This window comes from Bos indicus, chromosome 15 (assembly GCF_029378745.1).
Source record: "Bos indicus isolate NIAB-ARS_2022 breed Sahiwal x Tharparkar chromosome 15, NIAB-ARS_B.indTharparkar_mat_pri_1.0, whole genome shotgun sequence".
Taxonomy (NCBI): Eukaryota; Metazoa; Chordata; class Mammalia; order Artiodactyla; family Bovidae; genus Bos; species Bos indicus.
The window spans coordinates 8,013,174-8,032,972 of NC_091774.1; the positions used below are offsets into that span (position 1 = coordinate 8,013,174).

General features: G+C 39.8%; 1 pseudogene; it reads left to right on the forward strand.

Annotated features, from left to right (window-relative positions):
* The first annotated feature begins 18,077 nt into the window (after positions 1-18,077).
* On the forward strand, positions 18,078-19,500 carry LOC109569256 (adenosylhomocysteinase pseudogene; annotated as a pseudogene).
* Positions 19,501-19,799: the final 299 nt, after the last annotated feature.

A 19,799-nucleotide genomic window follows, 5' to 3' on the forward strand; every position in this document is an offset into this window, starting at 1 on the left:
TTATTGTGATCCACACAGTCAAAGGCTTTGGCATAGTCAATAAAGTAGAAATAGTTGTTTTTCTGGAACTCTCTTGCTTTTTCCATGATCCAGTGGATGTTGGCAATTTGATCTCTGATTCCTCTGCCTTTTCTAAAACCAGCTCGAACATCAGGAATTTCACGGTTCACGTATTGCTGAAGCCTGGCTTGGAGAATTTTGAGCATTACTTTACTAGTGTGTGAGATGACTGCAATTGTGCAGTAGATTGAGCATTCTTTGGCATTGCCTTTCTTTGGGATTGGAATGAAAACTGACCTTTTCCAGTCCTGTGGCCACTGCTGAGTTTTCCAAATTTGCTGGCATATTGAGTGTAGCACTTTCACAGCATCATCTTTCAGGATTTGGAATAGCTCAACTGGAATTCCATCACCTCCATTAGCTTTGTTTGTAGTGATGCTTTCTAAAGCCCACTTGACTTCACATTCCATGAAGACATAATATGGATATGATTTGAATTTATTTGGCTGACGTTCCTGAACCAAAAAGGATTTATACTGAGTGAAGAAGGAAAGGTAAAAAGTAGTATTTTGTATATTTTTATAATAAAATATAAATTAAGATATTTTATCATGAAATAAATCAATAAATAAAAGACTCTCTGGAGAAGGCAATGGCACCCCACTCCAGTATTCTTGGTGGGAGAATCCCATGGATGGAGGAGCTTTGTAGGCTGCAGTACATGGGGTCGCTAAGAGTTGGATACGTGAGTGACTTCACTTTCACTTTCATGCATTGGAGAAGGAAATGGCAACCCACTCCAGTGTTCTTGCCTGGAGAATCCCAGGGACGGGGGAGCCTGGTGGGCTGCCATCTATGGGGTTTCACATAGTCGGACATGACTGAAGTGACTTAGCAGCAGCAGCAAAAGACTCTCACTTAAGCTTAAAAGACATTTTAAAAAGAAGACACTAAAGACACACATTTAAAGACATTTAAAGACATTTAAAGTCAGCTCTTTAGCCATGTGATGCAAAGCGCTGACTCATTTGAAAAGACCCTGATTCTGGGAAAGATTGAAGGCTCGAGGAGAAGGGGACAACAGAGGGTGATATGGTTAGATGGCATCACCGACTCAATGGACATGAGTTTGAATAAACTCCAGGAGCTGGTGGTGGACAGGGAGGCCTTGAGTACTGCAGTACATGAGGTCTCAAAGAGTCAGACACAACTGAGCAACTGAACTGAACTTAAAAGACACACAACAGTACGTGAACCGTGAACTTCCAGCTATTCAACATGGATTTGGAAAACTCAGAGGAACCAGAGATCAAATTGCCAACATCCACTGGATCATGGAAAAAGCAAGAGAGTTCCAGAAAAACATCTACTTCTGCTTTATTGACTATGCCAAAACCTTTGAGTGTGTGGATCACAACAAACTGTGGAACATTCTTCAACAGATGGGAATACCAGACCACCTGACCTGCCTCTTGAGAAATCTGTATGCAGGTCAGGAAGCAACAGTTAAAATCGGACATGGAACAACAGACAGGTTCCCAACTGGGAAAGGAGTATGTCAAGGCTGTATATTGTCACCCTGCTGATTTAACTTATATACAGAGTACATCATAGGAAATTCTGGGCTGGATGAAGCACAAGCTGGAATCAAGATTGCTGGGAGAAACACCAATAACCTCAGATATACAGATGATACCACCCTTATGGCAGAAAGTGAACAAGAACTAAAGAGCCTCTTGATGAAAGTGAAAGCGGAGAATGAAAAAGTTGGCTTAAAACTCAACATTCAGAAAACTAAATTCATGTCATCTTGTCCCATCACTTCATGACAAATAGATGGGAAAACAGTGGAAACAGTGACAGACTTTATTTTTGGCTCCAAAATCACTGAACCTGGTGACTGCAGCCATGAAATTAAAAGATGCTTGCTCCCTGGAAGAAAAGCTATGACCAACCTAGACAGCATATTAAAAAGCAGTGACATTACTTTGTCAGCAAAGGTCCGTCTAGTCAAAGTTATGGTTTTTCCAGTAGTCATGCATGGATGTGAGAATTGGACTATAAAGAAAGCTGAGTGCTGAAGAATTGATGCTTTTGACCTGTGGTGTTTGAGAAGTTTCTTTAGAGTTCCTTGGACTGCAAGGAGATCCAACCAGTCAGTCCTAAAGGAGATCAGTCCTGAATATTCATATTCATTGGAATAATGAATATTGAATTATTATTATTCAATAAACATTGAATATACATGCTGAAGTGAAGTGAAATCGCTCAGTCATGTCCGATTCTTTGCAACCCCATGGACTGTAGCATACCAGGTTCCTCCATCCATGGGATTTTCCAGGCAAGAGTACTGGATTGGGTTGCCATTTCCTTCTCCAGGGGGTCTTCCCAACCCAGGGATCGAACCCAGGTCTCCTGCATTGCAGGTAGACGCTTTACCCTCTAAGCCACCAGGGAAGTTTCTGGACTGGAGTAAGTACAAGCTGGCATCAGGATTGCTGGGAGAAATATCAATAACCTCAAATATGCAGATGACACCACCTTTATGGCAGAAAGTGAAGAAGAACTAAAGAGCCTCTTGATGAAAATGAAAGAGGAGAGTGAAAAAGTTGGCTTAAAGCTCAACATTCAGAAAACGAAGATCATGGCATCCGGTCCCATCACTTCATGGGAAATAGATGGGGAAACAGTGGAAACAGTGGCTGACTTTATTTTGGGGTGCTCCAAAATCACTGCAGATGGTGAAAGCAGTCACGAAAGTAAAAGACGGTTACTTCTTGGAAGGAAATTTATGACCAACCTAGAAAGTGAAAGTGAAGTCGCTCTGTCTTGTCCAACTCTGTGCGAACCCATGGACTATAGCCTACCAGGTTCCTCCATCCATGGGATTTTCCAGGCAAGAGTACTGGAGTAGGTTGCCATTTCCAACTTAGATAGCATATTAAAAAGCAGAGACATTACTTTGTCAACAAAGGTCCATCTAGTCAAGGCTATGGTTTTTCCAGTTGTCATGTATGGATGTGAGAGTTGGAGTATAAAGAAAACTGAGTGCTGAAAAATTGATGCTTTTGAACTGTGGTGTTGGAGAAGACTCTTGAGAGTCCCTTGGGCTGCAAAGAGAACCAACAAGTCCATCCTAAAGGAGATCAGTCCTGGGTGTTCATTGGAAGGACTGATGTTGAAGCTGAAACTCCAATACTTTGGCCACCTAATGTGAAGAGCTGACTCATTTGTGAAGTCCCTGATGCTGGGAAATATTGAGGGCAGGAGGACAAGGGGACGACACAGGATGAGATGGTTGGATGGCATCACCGACTCAGTGGACACGGGTTTGGGTAAACTCTGGCAGTTGGTGATGAACAGGGAGGCCTGGCGTGCTGTGGTTCATGATGTCACAAAGAGTCAGACACGACTGAGCAACTGAACTGAACTGATCCATGCTGAAGCTGAAACTCCAATACTTTGGTCACCTGATTGAAGAACTTACTCATTGGAAAAGATGCTGGTGCTGGGAAAGATTGAAGGCAGGAAGAGAAGGGGACAACAGAGGATGAGATGCGTGGATGGCATCACATACTCAATGGACATGAGTTTGAGCAAGCCCCGGGAGAATTGATGATGGACAGCGAAGCCTAGCGTGTTGAAGTCCAAGGGGTCATGAAGAGTTTGATACGACCGAGTGACTGAACTGAACTGAAACATATCAATGTATCACTGAAGAAATAAAGGAGGAAATCAGAAGCTACCAGGAGACAAAAGAAAATGGAAACACAATGAACCAAACCATACAGGACACAGCAAAAGTAGTTCTAAGGAAGGGGTTTATAGACATACGAACCTACTTTAGGATATAAAAATAATTTCAAATAAAGCAAACTTATACTTAATATAAAAATAATAAACAAACTCAAAATTAGTATCAGGAAATAATAAAGATCAGAGCAGACATAAATGGAGACTAACCAATAATAGAAAGTGTCAGTGAAACTCAGAGTTAGTTATTAAAACATAGTAAAACTGATAAACCTTTAGCCAGACTCATCTTGAAAAACAAAAGAGATAAGGCCTCCAACAGAATTTATGTCAGAAATAATAATATCAGAATATCAGAAATTAATGTCAGAAATTAAAAGAAAATGTTATAATAGACAAGATAGAAATGTAAAGTTTCATAAGAGATTACTACAAATTATGTGATAATAAAATGGACAACCTAGAAGAAATGGAGAAATTCCTAAAATATACAATCTCCCACCTATCCTTCTAAAGCTATTCCAAAAATCGAGAGGAAGGACTATTTGAGGCTAAGTCAGTCAGTCAGTTCAGTTGCTCAGTCATGTCTGACTTTTTGTGACCCCATGAATCACAGCATGCCAGGCATCCCTGTCCATCACCAACTCCCGGGGTTCACTCAAACTCATGTCCATCGAGTCAGTGATGCCATCCATCCATCTCATCTTTCAGCTTCAACATCAGTCCTTCCAATGAACACCCAGGACTGATCTCTTTTAGGATGGTCTGGTTGGATCTCCTTGCAGTCCGAGGGACTCTCAAGAGTCTTCTCCAACACCACAGTTCAAAAGCATCAATTCTTTGGCGCTCAGCTTGTCACCCTAACACCAAAACCAGAAAAAGATATCACAAACAATAAAATTTTAGGCTAGCATCACTGATTAAATCAACACTGAATATTCATTGGAGGGACTGAAGCTGAAGCTACAGTACTTTGTGTCGACACCTCATGCGAAGAGCCAACTCATTGGAAAAGCCCCTGATGCTGGGAAAGATTGAAGGCAAAAGAAGAAGGGGGTGACAGAGAATGAAATAGTTAAATAGCATAATTGAGTCAATGCACATGAATTTGAGCAAACTCTGGGAGATAGTGAAGGACAGGGAAGCCTGGGGTGCTGCAGTCCATGGGGCTGCAAGGAGTCAGACATGACTTAGCAACTAAACAACAACAAAATCACTGACACACATGGATGAAAAACCTTCAACATAATATTAGCAATCCAGTTCAATAGCATATTAAAAGGATCAAACGTCATGATCAAATGGGATTTATCCCAGGAATTCAAGAATGGTCCAATATTTGCAAATCAATTAATGTGACACATTACATTAACACAGTGAAGAATAAAAAATCATGATCATTGCAATAGATGCAGAAAAAGTTTTTGACAAATTTCAACATCCATTTATTATAAAAAGGTCTCAATACAATAAATATAGAGGGAACTTACATCAACATTTTATGGACCATACAGGACCAGACCTATACCAGCTAACATGATATTCAGTGCTAAAACATTGGAAGCATTTCCTCTAAAATCAGGAGCAAAACAAAGATTCCCACTCCTGTCACTTTTATTCAGGATAGTATTGGAAGTCCTAGCTACATCAATCAGACAAGAAAAATACATAAAAGACATCCAACTTGGAAAGGAAGAAGTAAAACTGTCACTGTTTGCAGATGACATCTTATTGGGCTTCCCTGGTAGCTCAGCTGGTAAAAAATCTGCCTGCAATGCAGGAGACCCCAGTTCAATTCCTGGGTCAGGAAGATCTGCTGGAGAAGGGATAGGTTAACCACTCCAGTATCCTTGGGCTTCCCTGATGGCTCAGCTGATAAACAATCTGCCTGCAATGTGGGTAGACCTGGCTTTGATCCCTGGGTTTGGAAGATCCCCTGGAGAAGGGAACGGCTACCCACTCCAGTATTCTGACCTAGAGAATTCCATGGACCAAGTCCATAGGGTCGCAAAGAATTGGACATGACTGAGCAACTTTCACAACCAGCTGTTCTAGTGGTATTAAAAGGTAATTTTTTAAAAGGATAAATTTAAGGTTTTTATTTTCTTTTTTATCGAAGTATGGGATTATTCCCACCCAACAGCATGATATATCCTTCCATCTGTTTGTGTCATCTTTAATTTCATTTGTTAGTGTCTCATAGTTTTCAGTGTAGAGGTCTTTTGTCTCCTCAGGTTGGTTCATTCCTAGATGTTTTATTCTTTTTGATATGATGATAAATGGGATTTTCATTAATTTATCTTTCTGATAGTTTGTTATTAGTGTATAGAATTGCAACATATTTCTGTATGTTGACTTTGTATCCTGAAACTTTACTAGATTCATTAATGAGCTCTACTAGTTTTCTTGTGGTATCTTGAGGATTTTCTATGTATAGTATCTTATCATCTTTAAACAATGACAATTTTACTTCCTTTTCCAGTTTCGATTCCTTTCATTTGTTTTTCTCCTCTGATTGCTGTGTCTAGGACTTCCCAAACTATGTTGAAAAGAAATGGTGACCACAGTCATCCTTGTCTTGGTTCCTGATCTTAGAGGGAATGCCTTCAGGTTTTCACCATTGAGTATGATATTGGTTATAGGTTTGTTATGTGGTTAGGACTCCATACTTCCACTGCCTAGGACTCAAATTGGATCCCTGGTCAGGGAACTAAGATCCTATGAGCTGTGCCGTATGGCAAAAAAAAAAAAAAAAAAAAAGAAAGAAAGAAAGAAAATTTAAGAATTTTGAAACTTTTAATATTTGTACTTGCAAAGTATCACTCCTCAGGAATTATTAGTAATTCTGAGTTGTTTCTTTCTCTTCTTTTTTCTCTCAGTCACCTGACATATAAACACTCCAAATTAGCATCACTTGAGTTATTTCAGACTTGTGTGTTCTTGCCAAAAAATACTTTGTCATTTAAAATAAAATCTGAGTGCTATGCAACAATGAAAGATTTTTCTAAGGACTTACATACAAAATGATATTTTTTTGACTCAGGGATTAATTTATAGAAAACCTTGGTTGGGCATATATGAAAATTAGAAAAATTCGGTTGTTGTTTTGATGGAGAGGACAGTAAAGAAATTTTGTGAGAGAGTAGTGGAAAGAACTGTCTTGAAATTTCTTCAACAGGCAGAAGAGGAGAGGAGAGGAGAGTGTTTCAAAAGATGGAATAATAAGGAAAGTAAAAGAGAAAAATGGTGCTTCAGGGTCCTGTCAATGACTTGATTTTAGAAATCATATGAAGAAAAAGTGGGAGGCAGGCCCTAGTAGGACTCAACCCTGAGGTGGCTTATGGTGGTAATTTCTTCCAAACTGCAAACTGAGACATATGGTCAAACAACAGATATTTCCTGATTTGTGAATTTATTTACTAGAACATTCTGATAAAGCATAGATTTTTAAGCCAAATTTCATTAGTCATTTAACAAACTGCTTCTGTGAAAAGGATAAAATCTTTATGAAATTATATTATTGGCTATGTGAGCCATCACTGCTATCTTATGTGAAGTTGTTTGCAAAAGACAAAATGAGAAATATTTTTCACATTTATAATTTTTAGTACATATCATAAGAATGTTACAATATTTTTCACCAAACATCCTTATGTGATGTGCCAGTCCATATTAAGAGGAGAGATTAGTAGCTTTAAAAAATTTTTTGTGTAGTGAGTTGGAATTAGGCAACATGAGAACAAGCAAAAAGAAATATTGGAAAAGCTGATTTCAAATAGGGATATGCTTTAAACCTCTGGAAAATGCCAATTACTAATACAGAACAACTCAGGATGGGAGCAGTTCTCTTGAGAAAAAGTCTCATGAAATCAATCAGTGAACATATACATGGAGTATACATGGTTCAGAACTCCAGAGGGGTAGGAAGAGCAGAGATCCTTTTACATATTACAGAGATAGTGTTTCAAGAGCTAGTTGGCTGAGAAGATTCAGTTTCTTCTTACTTAAGACATTTTTAGATCATAAAGTTTAAAGCTGCTTGCTATAAAAACACAGAAAAAAGTCTTAAGCACAAAATAAAAAGAAAGAATCAATATAGCCCCATGACCAGGGGTTATGGGTCATTGATCAAAATCCAGAGTATTTTGTTCCCCTAAAATTTCAACATAATGAAGAATTTTCAAACCAATAATGAAATCTTTACCTGTGAGATCCACTAATATAAATCGATATGAAAAGAAAACACAAGCTTCTTACGAAATGTACCTTTCCCTTATTTACTATTGGGAACACATGTATACCTGTGGTGGATTCATTTTGATATTTGTCAAAACTAATACAATTATGTAAAGTTTAAAAATAAAATAAAATTAAAAAAAAAAAAAATTCAAAAAAAAAAAAAAAAAAATAAAGCAAACCTATATACCTAATGGGGTACTTCCCTACGAATATCTCTACCACTGCCCTGTTCTCTGTCAGATAATTTGTGTGTGTGTGTGTGTGTGTGTGTGTGTGTGTGTGTGTAAATGGGGAGAGTGAAGGCTTGATATGGAAAGTACAGTCTGGAGGAGAAAGACTAAAGAATAGAATGGGTGTATGTATGCATGTACGCTAAGTCACTTCAGTTGTGTCTGACTCTTTGCGACCCTATGGACAATAGCCCGCCAGGATCCTCTGTCCATCGTATTCTCCAGGCAAGAATATCCGAGTAGTTTGTTATGCCCTTCTCCAGGGTATCTCCCCAACCCAGGGATCGAACCCATCCATGTCTGTTACATCTCCCGCATTGGCAGGCAGGTTCTTTCCCATTAGCGCCACCTTGGCACCAACGCGATTGTTGCATGGTAAAATCTGGTGCAACTAAAACAGAGCAACATCCGACTTTGGGAACAAGCAGAGCCCTTTGGTTCCAGATGAAGAAGGCTCCTTCTGAAGCAGGCAGCCACTCTACCTGCCGGAACTTATGCCTATTGGCATAGGTTTCGTTGTTCTAATCCATAAGGCTCTTCAGTCTCCACTACTTCACTGATGTATTTAGGGAATAGAAATTTGGGGAGATGTTGCAAAAATTTTCTTTTGGGGGATATTCTCTCAGCAATGCTTCTACAAAGGCAGGTAGAGTATGAACCCTCAGCAGGCTCCACTATCTCCCCAACATCTTCTAGCCCAAGAGGGTCTCATTCTAGTCAACAAACAGGGTTATGCTGGGAAACAACATTCTTCTTCCAAAATATTTTGACTAAACATTGGCCTCTCTTTGTTCATTAGAGAAAGAAAAGCCACAAAAGCTTACAGGTTTTTCTATTTTTTCCCTGACACATACCTTTCTTAAATCAATGAATGCAGACCAGTAACAAATTAAGGGGAAATGAAAGGGAAAATTCAGATAGATGAAAGTAATTTGTAAGTCATTATCTCAAATATATTTCAGATACAATTTTTGACTCATGTAGTTATTTGTTATCATAGATTTCTAAGCAAATTCTCCATTTTATTTAGCACTTTGATGGATGCCAAATCAAAACCTACAAAATTCAGCTCAGAAAATACAGAGAAATGTACTGTTGGACACACCCATATCCTCAATCCGGATGTTGAGAAAGAATGTAAGGGGGAGAAGCGGCAACTTGCTTGCTCCTGATATGGTGGTACCAAGAGCACTGGTGATACACTTAGAAAAACCAGCATCCAAATCCCTTTCTATACACGAATTGTGTAACACTGGATGAATCACATAGTTACAGTTGTCATACATTTAGACAGTAATTTTCTTAAAAGAAGGAATCGCATTTGATTGTTTCCATCTTTATATCCTCAGAAATGAGCACAATAATGGTACATTCTTGGTGTGCAATGTATGTTGAATAAATGTGCGTATTTTTAACACTTCAGAACTTCAACTTTCATATCAGTATGAAGTGATAATATCAGCTTCTGCTAAGAAGATTTAGTGAACCTTCATACGTAATTAAGTCTGACAAACCCTGAAAGAGCAGGCATTAAATAAATAATAAGTCCTCCCTCCCTTCCACTCCCTTTCCTTTTTCTATTTTCTCCCACATTTCACTATTCAGTGAATATTCAAAATCTATAAGGGTTTTTTTTTTCCCCCACAATATGTATAGTGTCTGCCTGTTGACTGACCCACAAGAAACAGCTGTCATCATTATCAACAGTAACAGCATATATAATATTTGAGTGTGTAGTCTGCTAGACATTGAATTGCTAACTTTGTCAACTGCTTTGGAGGAAAAAACTGCCCATCCCTTCCCCATCACATCTGCATCAACCTTTTACTTCACTGCCACTAATCCAGGTAAATTAACATTCACTGTCTCTCCTCTTTGGAACAAGGACATTCTTCCTTTAGTGACACCTAGCTGTTTCCCCATTAATACTTCTAATCTGCCATCTATCTACATTCAGTCATTTGAATTTTCTTCCACAACCTAACATTTACCTTTTTGTGGTTAGTCAGTTTTGAAAGATTATAGAAAAATTGCTTCATTGTCAATAAGGACATATGGCTTAAAATTTATATGTATTCATTTCATTTTCTCATAACAACTGAATTCCCAAAGGGGTGAAATATCAAGTAAGAAATGACAATTTCTCTACCTTAAAACAGCAATTATAAAATTTGTTCTATAAATAAATTTTTCTTTTGCCTGCAGATAAATGCTAAATACAATTATATTCTTGTAAGGTCAGAGTTATAAATAGAATTCAGAAGCATAGCTTATTTTAACTCATTGCCTAGAATAAAACTATAAAACACACACACAAACTAAATGGATGCTGCTAAATAACCAATGGATCACTGAAGAAATCAAAAGGAAATTTAAAAAATATCTAGAGAAAAATAACAATGAATAAGTAACAGTCCGAAACCTTTGGAAAAGCAAAAGCAGTTCTGAAATGGAAATTTATAGCAACACAATCTTACCTCAGGAGACAAGAAGATCCCAAATAAACAGTATAATTTTGTATCTAAAGCAACTAGAGAAAGAGGAACAAACAAAACCCAAAGTTAGTAGAAAGAAAGAAATCATAGAGATCAGAGCAGAAATAAATGAAATAGAGATGGATAAAGCAATAACAAAGACTGAAATGAAAAGCTGGTTCTTTGAGAAGACAAACAAAACTGGTAAACCTTTAGCCATACTCACCAAGAAAAAACAAAACAAAACTGAGGGAACTCAAATAAAATTAGAAATGAAAAGGGAGAAGTTACAACAGATATCACAACAATACAAAAGCTCATAAGAGACTGCTATAAACAACTGTTTGCCAATAAAATGGACAACCTAAAAGAAATGCATAAGTTCTTAGAAAGATACAACTTTCTAAGACTGAACCAGGAAGAAATAGAAAATATGAACAGCCATATCACAAACACCAAAATTGAAATCATGATATAAAACCCTCCAACAAATAAAAGTCTAGAACCAGATGGCTTCACAGGTGAATTCTATCAAATATTTAGACAAGAGCTAACACCTATACTTTTGACACTCCTCCAAAAAAGTCCAGTGAAAGAAACATTCACAAGTTTATTCTATGAATCCACCTTCATCCTGATGCCAAAACCAGACAAAGACATCATTCAAAAAGAAAACTACAGGCTGATATCCCAGATGACCACAGACGCAAAAATATTCAACAAAGTACTAGCAAACTGAATCCAACAGTACATTGGAAGGATCATACACCATGCTCAAGTGAGACTTTTCTCAGGGATGCAAGGATGCTTCGATGTCCACAACTCAATTTTTGTGTTAACCTCATTAATAAACTGAAGGAAAAAACAAACAAACATATGATCACCTCAATAGACGCACAAAAAACTTTTGACAAGTCCAATACCCATTTATGATAAAATCTCTCCAGAAAGTGAGCATAAAGGGAATCTACCTCAATGTCATAAAGGTCATATAAAACAAACCACAGCTAACACTATCCTCAGTGGTGAAAGGCAGAGTTTGCCCTGTATGATCAGAAATAAGGAAAGGATGTCCATTGTCACCATTTTCATTCAACATAGTTTTGATAGTCCTAGCCATAGCAATCTGTCACTCATATCAGGAAGTTTCCATAAGCCTCTTATCCTTATTCATCAGTAGGCAGACAGAAAGAAAACCACAATCACAGAAAACTAACCAAAATGATCACATGGACCACAGCCTTGTCTAACTCAATGAAACTATGAGCCATGGCATGTAGGACTACCCATGATGGAGGGGTCATTGTGGGGAGTTCTGACAAAATGTGGTCCACTGGAGAAGGGAATGGCAAACCACTTCAGAATTCTTGCCTTGAGAACTCCATGAACAGTATGAAAAGGCAAAAAAATAGGACACTGCAAGATGAACTCCCCAGGTTGGTAGGTGTCCAATATGCTACTGGAGAAGAGTGGATGTATAACTCCAGAAAGAATGAAGAGAAAGAAGACCAATATTGCATAGGATAAATTGGAAGTGGTCAAAGAGGAGATGACAAGAGTGAACATCAACATTTTAGGAATCAGTGAACTAACATTGACTGGAGGGGCAAATTTAATTCAGATAACCATTATATCTACTACTGTGGGCAGAATCCCTTAGAAGAAATGGAGTAGCCATCATAGTCAACAAGAGTCCAAAATGCAGTTGCTGCTGCTGCTAAGTCACTTCAGTCGTGTCCGACTCTGTGTGATCCCACAGACGGCAGCCATCAGGCAGTACTTGGGTGCAATTTCAAAAATTACAGAATGATCTCTGTTCATTTCCAAGACAAACCATTCAGTATCACAATAATCCAAGTCTATGCCCCAACCACTAATGCCAAGAAGCTGAAGTTGAAAGGTTCTCTGATAACCTACAAGACCTTTTAGAACTAACACCAAAAAAAAAGATGTCCTTTTCATCATAGGGGACTGGAATGCAGAAGTAGGAAGTCAAGAGATACCTGGAGTAACAGGCAAGTTTGGCCTTGGAGTAGAAAATGAAGCAGGGAAAAGGCTAACAGAGTTTTGCCAAGAGAATGCACTGGTCATAGCAAACACCCTCCTCCAACAACACAACAGACAACTCTACACATGGACCTCACCAGATAATCAATACCAAAATTAGATTGATTATATTCTTTGCAGCAAAAGATGGAGAAACTCTAGAGTCAGCAAGAACAAGGCTGGGAGCTGACTGTGGCTTAGATTACAAACTCCTTTTTGCAGAATTCAGACTTAAATTGAGGAAAGTAGGGAAAACCACTAGACCATTCAGGTATGACCTAAATTAAATCCATTATGATTATACAGTGGAAGTGACAAATAGGTTCAAGGGATTAGATCTGATAGACAGAGTGCCTGAAGAACTATGGAAGGAGGTTCATGATAGTGTACAGGAGGCAGGGATCAAGACCGTTCCCAAGAAAGAGAAAGGCAAAAAGGCAAACTGGTTGTCTGAGGAGGCCATACAAACAGCTGAGAATAGAAGAGAAGATGGTGACTGCAGCCATGAAATTAAAAGACACTTTCTCTCTTGGAATCAAAGCTATGACCAACCTAAACAGCAGATTAAAAAGCAGAAACAGTACTTTGCCAACAAAGGTCCATCTAGTCAAAGCTATGGTTTTTCCAGTAGTCATGTACGGATGTGAGAGCTGGACCATAAAGAAAGCTAAGTGCAGAAGAAATGATGCTTTTGAACTTTGGTGTTAGAGAAGACTCTTTAGAGTCCCTTGGACTGCAAGGAGATCAAACCAATCAATCCTAAAAGAAATCAGTCCTGAATATTCATTGGAAGGACTAATGCTGAAGCTGAAACTCCAATACTTTGGCCACCTGTTGTGAAGAACTGACTTATTGGAAAAGACCCTGATGCTGGGAAACATTGAAGGCAGGAGGAGAAGAGGGCAACAGGGGATGAGATGATTGGATGGCATCACCAACTCAGTGGACATGAGTTTGAGCAAGCTCCGGAAGTTGGTCATGGACTGGGAAGCCTGGCATGCTGCAGTCCATGGGATCTCAAAGAGTCAGATATGACTGAGACTGAACTGAACAATCAGCAGGGAAAAAAGGAAATATATGAATGTAAAATGGAAAAGAAGAGTAAACTGTCACTGTTAGCAGATAACATGATACTATACTATCATGTTATCTGCTAACAGTGACAGAAAACTACTGGAGCTGATCAGTCAGTTCAGTACAGCTGTAGGATTGAAATTAATGCAAATAAATCTCTTTTTGTATACACTTGCATTATTATACATGAACAGTGAAGATCAGAAAGAGATATTAAGGAAACAATTCCATTTACTATTGCATCAAAAAGAATAAAATTTTCAAAACCTAGGAATAAATTTACCTAACATAAAACCCTTTCCTTTGAAAACTCTAAGATACCAATGAAAGAAATTGAAGATGACACAGAGATGGAAGGATATACCATGTTCTTAGATTGGAAAAATCAACATTATCAAAATGTCTATACTATCTAAGGTAATCTGCAAATTCAATGCAATCTTTATTATTATCAATGACATTTTTCACAGAACTAGAACAGAAGTCTCTAAAATTTATATGGAAAAACAAAAGGCTACTAATAGCCAAAGCAATTCCGAGAAAGAAAAATGGAGCTGGAGGAATCAGACTCCCTGACTTCAGACTGTACTGCTGCTGCTGCTGCTAAGTCGCTTCAGTCGTGTCCAACTCTGTGTGACCCCATGGACTGCAGCCAACCAGGCTCCTCTGTCCTTGGGATTCTCCAGGCAAGAACACTGGAGTGGGTTGCCATTTCCTTCTCCAATGCATGAAAGTGAAAAGTGAAAGTGAAGTTGCTCAGTCATGTCTGACTCTTCACGACCCCATGGACTGCAGCCTACCAGGCTCCTCTGTCCACGGGAGTTTCCAGGCAAAAGTACTGGAGTGGGTTGCCATTGCCTTCTCCCAGACTGTACTACAAAGCTAAATTAATCAAAATAGTATACTACTGGCACAAAAACTGAAATATTGATTAACAGAGCAGGATAGAAACCCCAGAAATAAAATCACACCCCAATGATTAATTAATCTACAGCAAAGTAGGCAAGAATATACAGTGAAGAAGCAGACATAGAGAACAGAGTTATGGACACGGGGGAGAGAGGAAGAGAGGGTGAGATGTATGTAGAGAGTAACATGGAAGCTTATGTTACTATATGTAAAGTAGAGAGCCAATGGGAATTGCTGTATGACTCAGGGAACTCAAACAGGAGCTCTGTAACAATCTAGAGGGCTAGGAGGGGGAGGGAGAGGGAGATGGGAGGGAGGTTCAAGAGGGAGGAGATGAGCGCCGAAGAACTGATGCTTTTGAACTGTGGTGTTGGAGAAGACACTTGAGAGTCCCTTGGACTGAAAGGAGATCCAACCAGTCCATTCTGAAGGAGATCAGCCCTGGGTGTTCTTTGGAAGGAATGATGCTAAAGCTGAAACTCCAGTACTCTGGCCACCTCATGCGAAGAGTTGACTCATTGGAAAAGACTCTGATGCTGCGAGGGATTGGGGGCAGGAGGAGAAGGGGACGACAGAGGATGAGATGGCTGGATGGCATCACTGACTTGATGGACGTGAGTCTGGGTGAACTCTGGGAGTTGGTGATGGACAGGGAGGCCTGGTGTGCTGCGATTCATGGGGTCGAAAAGAGTAAGACACGACTGAACGACTGAACTGAACTGAACTGATGGCTGATTCATGTTGATGCTTGGAAGAAAACAACAAAATTCTATAATGCAATTATCCTTTTTTAAAAAATTATTTATTTTAATTGAAGGCTAATTACCTTACAGTGTTGTAGTGGTTTTTGCCATACACTGACATGAATCTACCATGGGTGTACATGTGTTCCCTATCCTGAACCCCCCTTCCCCATCCTTCCCCATCCCATCCCTCAGGGTCATCCCAGTGCACCAGTCCTGAGTGCCCTGTCTCATGCACTGAATCTAGACTGGTGATCTGTTTCACACATGGTAATATACATGTTTCAATGCTATTCTCTAGAATCATCCCACCCTCGCCTTCTCCCATGGAGTCCAAAAGTCTGTTCTTTACATCTGCGTCTCTTTTGCTGTCTCACATATAGGGTCATCATTACCATATTTCTAAATTCCATATATATGTGTTAATATACTGTGTTGGTATTTTTCTTTCTGACTTACTTCACTCTGTATAATAGGCTCCAGTTTCATCCACCTCATTAGAGCTGATTCAAATGTATTCTTTTTAATAGCTGAGTAATATTCCACTGTGTAAATGTACCACAGCTTTCTTATCCATTCGTCTGCCAATGGACATCTAGGTTGCTTCCATGTTCTAACTATTGTAAACAGTGCTGCAATGAACATTGGGGTACACGTGCCTCTTTCAATTCTGGTTTCCTTGGTGTGTATGTCCAGCAGTGGGATTGCTGGGTCATATGGCAATTATATTTCCAGTTTTTTAAGGAACCTCCACACTGTTCTCCATAGTGGCTGTACTAGTTTGGATTCCCACCAACAGTGTAAGAGGGTTCCCTTTTCTCCACACCCTCTCCAGCATTTATTGTTTATAGACTTTTTGATGGCAGCAATTCTGACTGGCATGAGATGGTGCCTCATTGTGGTTTTGATTTGCATTTCTCTGATAATGAGTGATGTTGAGCATCTTTTTGTGTTTGCTAGCTATCTGTATGTCTTCTTTGGAGAAATGTATGTTTTGCAATTATCCTTTAATTAAAAAATAAATAAATGAAAAAAATGTTTCTGCCTCATGCATAAATTCCCCCAAAATAATATATCTCAAATAACTTATCTGCACATTTTGAAAAATTTTGTTAGATGACTGAAGAAAATCTGAAGATAAAAGCATAAATGTTAAGTATGCAGTGGATAGTTTAAATAAAATTTGAATATAAAGTGTGAAAATGCATAAAATCTAAATTAGTACAGTGTGTATAAGAAAGTCTAGGAACTTCCCTGGTGGTCAGTAGTTAACACTCTATACCTCCACTGCAGGGGGTGTGGTTTTGATCCCTGGTCAGGGAACTAAGATCCCACAAGCTGGAGGAGTGGTCATAAATAAATAAATAAGAACATCTGAAATACGAATTCATAATTCAACTGATAAACTCAAATACTACAGGTAGATATTTTGACCACTTCATTTACATTGTTAGAAGTTTGTATAGTCAGATATCATTAGAAATTAGGATTGTTTAAGTTAAATATAATAGTGACTCTATTGCCCACACAAGAACACTCTTAAAGTGGAAGGGGAACTATAATAAGCAGATGAGGAAACAGATATAAACAGTCAGTGACTCAACCAACCAACATATATGTTTATTCATGGTATATAGTCCTATTCATGCATTTTTCTTCTTAAGAACTGAAACTGTGTTGTGCATCTTTATATACTCTGACTAGTAAGGTATTTGCCATATGGTACATAGTGAAATGTTTAAACTAATAGAGGGAATAAAATAATTGTTTAATTAAAATAAAATACAGAGATTTGACCCCCAAAAAGAAGCATCAGAATTTCATCCTTTCACTCCAGTTCTATAAATGTAGCCAAAACACCAATAGAATGTGTTTCACTGACATTTTTCCTTGAAGACTAAATATTTGTAAATTTGACTAAATGATTTTTGAGAAAGGATTGATTAAAAATAACAACAATGAGAAAACCAAGTACAGGAGATTATCCACGACTAATCCTTTTAAAGTTACACGAAGCATAACTAAGGATTTCAAAAAATTATTTAGCAAATTTATAAGAAATAAAGCCATTCACACTTGATGAGTTAGAATAGGTGAACTAAATAGCCCATGATACTTATCTCCGTGCTGCTGCTGCTGCTGCTAAGTCACTTAAGTCGTGTCCGACTCTGTGTGACCCCATAGATGGCAGCCCACCAGGCTCCCCTGTCCCTGGGATTCTCCAGGCAAGAACACTAGAGTTGGTTGCCATTTCCTTCTCCAATGCATGAAAGTGAAAAGTGAAAGTGAAGTTGCTCAGTCGTGTCTGACCCTCAGTGACCCCATGGACTGCAGCCTACCAGGCTCCTCCGTCCATGGGATTTTCCAGGCAAGAGTACTGGAGAGGGGTGCCATTGCCTTCTCTGTTATCTCCCTGAGCCCTACTTAATATAGATTTAAGATGCCTGGTTTCTTCAAATGATTGGAAAGACAGTTTAGACTGGACAAAGTCTGGAAATACGGAAATAAAGTTCACAACAATAGAAAATATTAATAGGGTAATTAAAGGTCAGAAAATATGAGCAAAGGCTTGTAGCTTTGAGCACAGATAGCAACTGACATGTAGAAGAATGACAAAGCCAATGTTTAGAAAAGCAGAGACTAAGTTCATGAAATGGTACTTGACTGGCAGCTAGGAGGCTTTGTTGCCTTTAATCTTTGTTCTGAATTAAATGTCTTGCCCTGCCCAGAGCTGCCCAGCCTCCACCTCTTCCCAGCCTGAGGCCTGGGTGCATCATTCTGTGAGGAAACACCTCCAGCAAGTTGGACAAGCGTTCTTACAAGGTTGCTGCTGTTAACCTGGCCACCTGGGGATGCAAGGTCCCAGACATCACAGAGGATGAGACACCAGGCCCGATGCACACGTGAGAGATGGCCTCCGCCTCTGAGCCACTGAAGTGCATCCGGTTTGCCCACTGCCGACACCGTGACCATGGAGACAGCTGTCTTCATCTCTGTCTTCATCGTGACTCTTGTCACCCTGTGTGTTGAGGTGTGGTGGTCCAGCTACAATTATCTTCTCCACCCAGGACCATGCAGCAGCTGAAAGGGTGAAAGAGATGAGGAGTATCTGTGGTGCATAGAGCAGACTGTACTTCAAGGACGGGTAGCTCAGCATGATTCTGGACGATAGTGGCACCTCACCAACCTCATTCACACCAAGTACCCACAGTTCCTGTCCAAGGCATCTCCAAAGAGACCACAACAGGGGTCCACAACTGGCACACAGGGTCCTGAAGGTGCCTGCCATCAACGGCAACGACTCCATCACCAAGAACACACTTGACAACCTCTCTGGCTGCCAGGAGCCCCTCATAGATGGCATTAAGGGGACTGCAGATGATGATTATGGTGGTGGAAGCAGGCTATGGCAATGTGGGCAAGGGCTGTGCCCAGGCCCTGAGGGGGTTTGGGGCCACGTCATCATCATGGAGAGCTACACTATCAACACACTCTAGGTGGCCATGGAGGGCTAAGAGGTGACCACCAGGGATGAGGCCTGTCTGGACTGCAGCATCTTTGTTAGCACCATAGGCTGTACTAACAAAACTCTTGGCCTGCCCTTTGAAGAGATGAAAGATGATGTCATTGTGTGTGTAACTTTGACACTTTGTGGACACTTTGACATGGAGATTGATGTCAAGTGGCTGAGCTAAAATGCTGTGGAGAAGGTGAATATTAAGACTGAGGTGGACTGCTACTTGTTGAAGAATGGGCGTCGTGTCATCCTGCTAGCCAAGGGCTGGCTGTCCGACTTGGGCTGAGCTATGGGTCATCCCAGTTCGTGATGAGCAAATCCTTCACCAATCAGGTGCTGGTGCATTTTGAGCTGTGGACCCACTCAGACAAGTACCCTGGATGAGAAGCTAGATAAAGCAGTGGCTGAAGCCCCCTGGGCAAGCAGAATGTGAAGCTAACCAAGCTGACTGAGGAGCCTACTACCTGGACATGTCCTATGATGACTCCTTCAAACCTGATCACTACTGCTATTGAGAAGCAGACCTGCTCTTTGCCTTCGAGCTGCTGTCCTTGCCTGGGTCCCACTTCTCCTCCCTCAGAACAAATGGAACCACCCTTGAGATTGGTTTGATAATGTCTGTCATCAACACCCTGGGACCAGTCACTCGGTCTTTGGCCTCTGCTGCATCCTTCATGCTGTTCCAAGTGTGGCATGGGAAATTGAGAAGTCCCTCCTCAAGTCCTGGTCAGGATGGAGGTACATGGGAGTTACCCACAAGGAACCATGAGCTCAGGGGCTTTGGAACTCTTCACTCAGTCCTTCCTTCTCACCT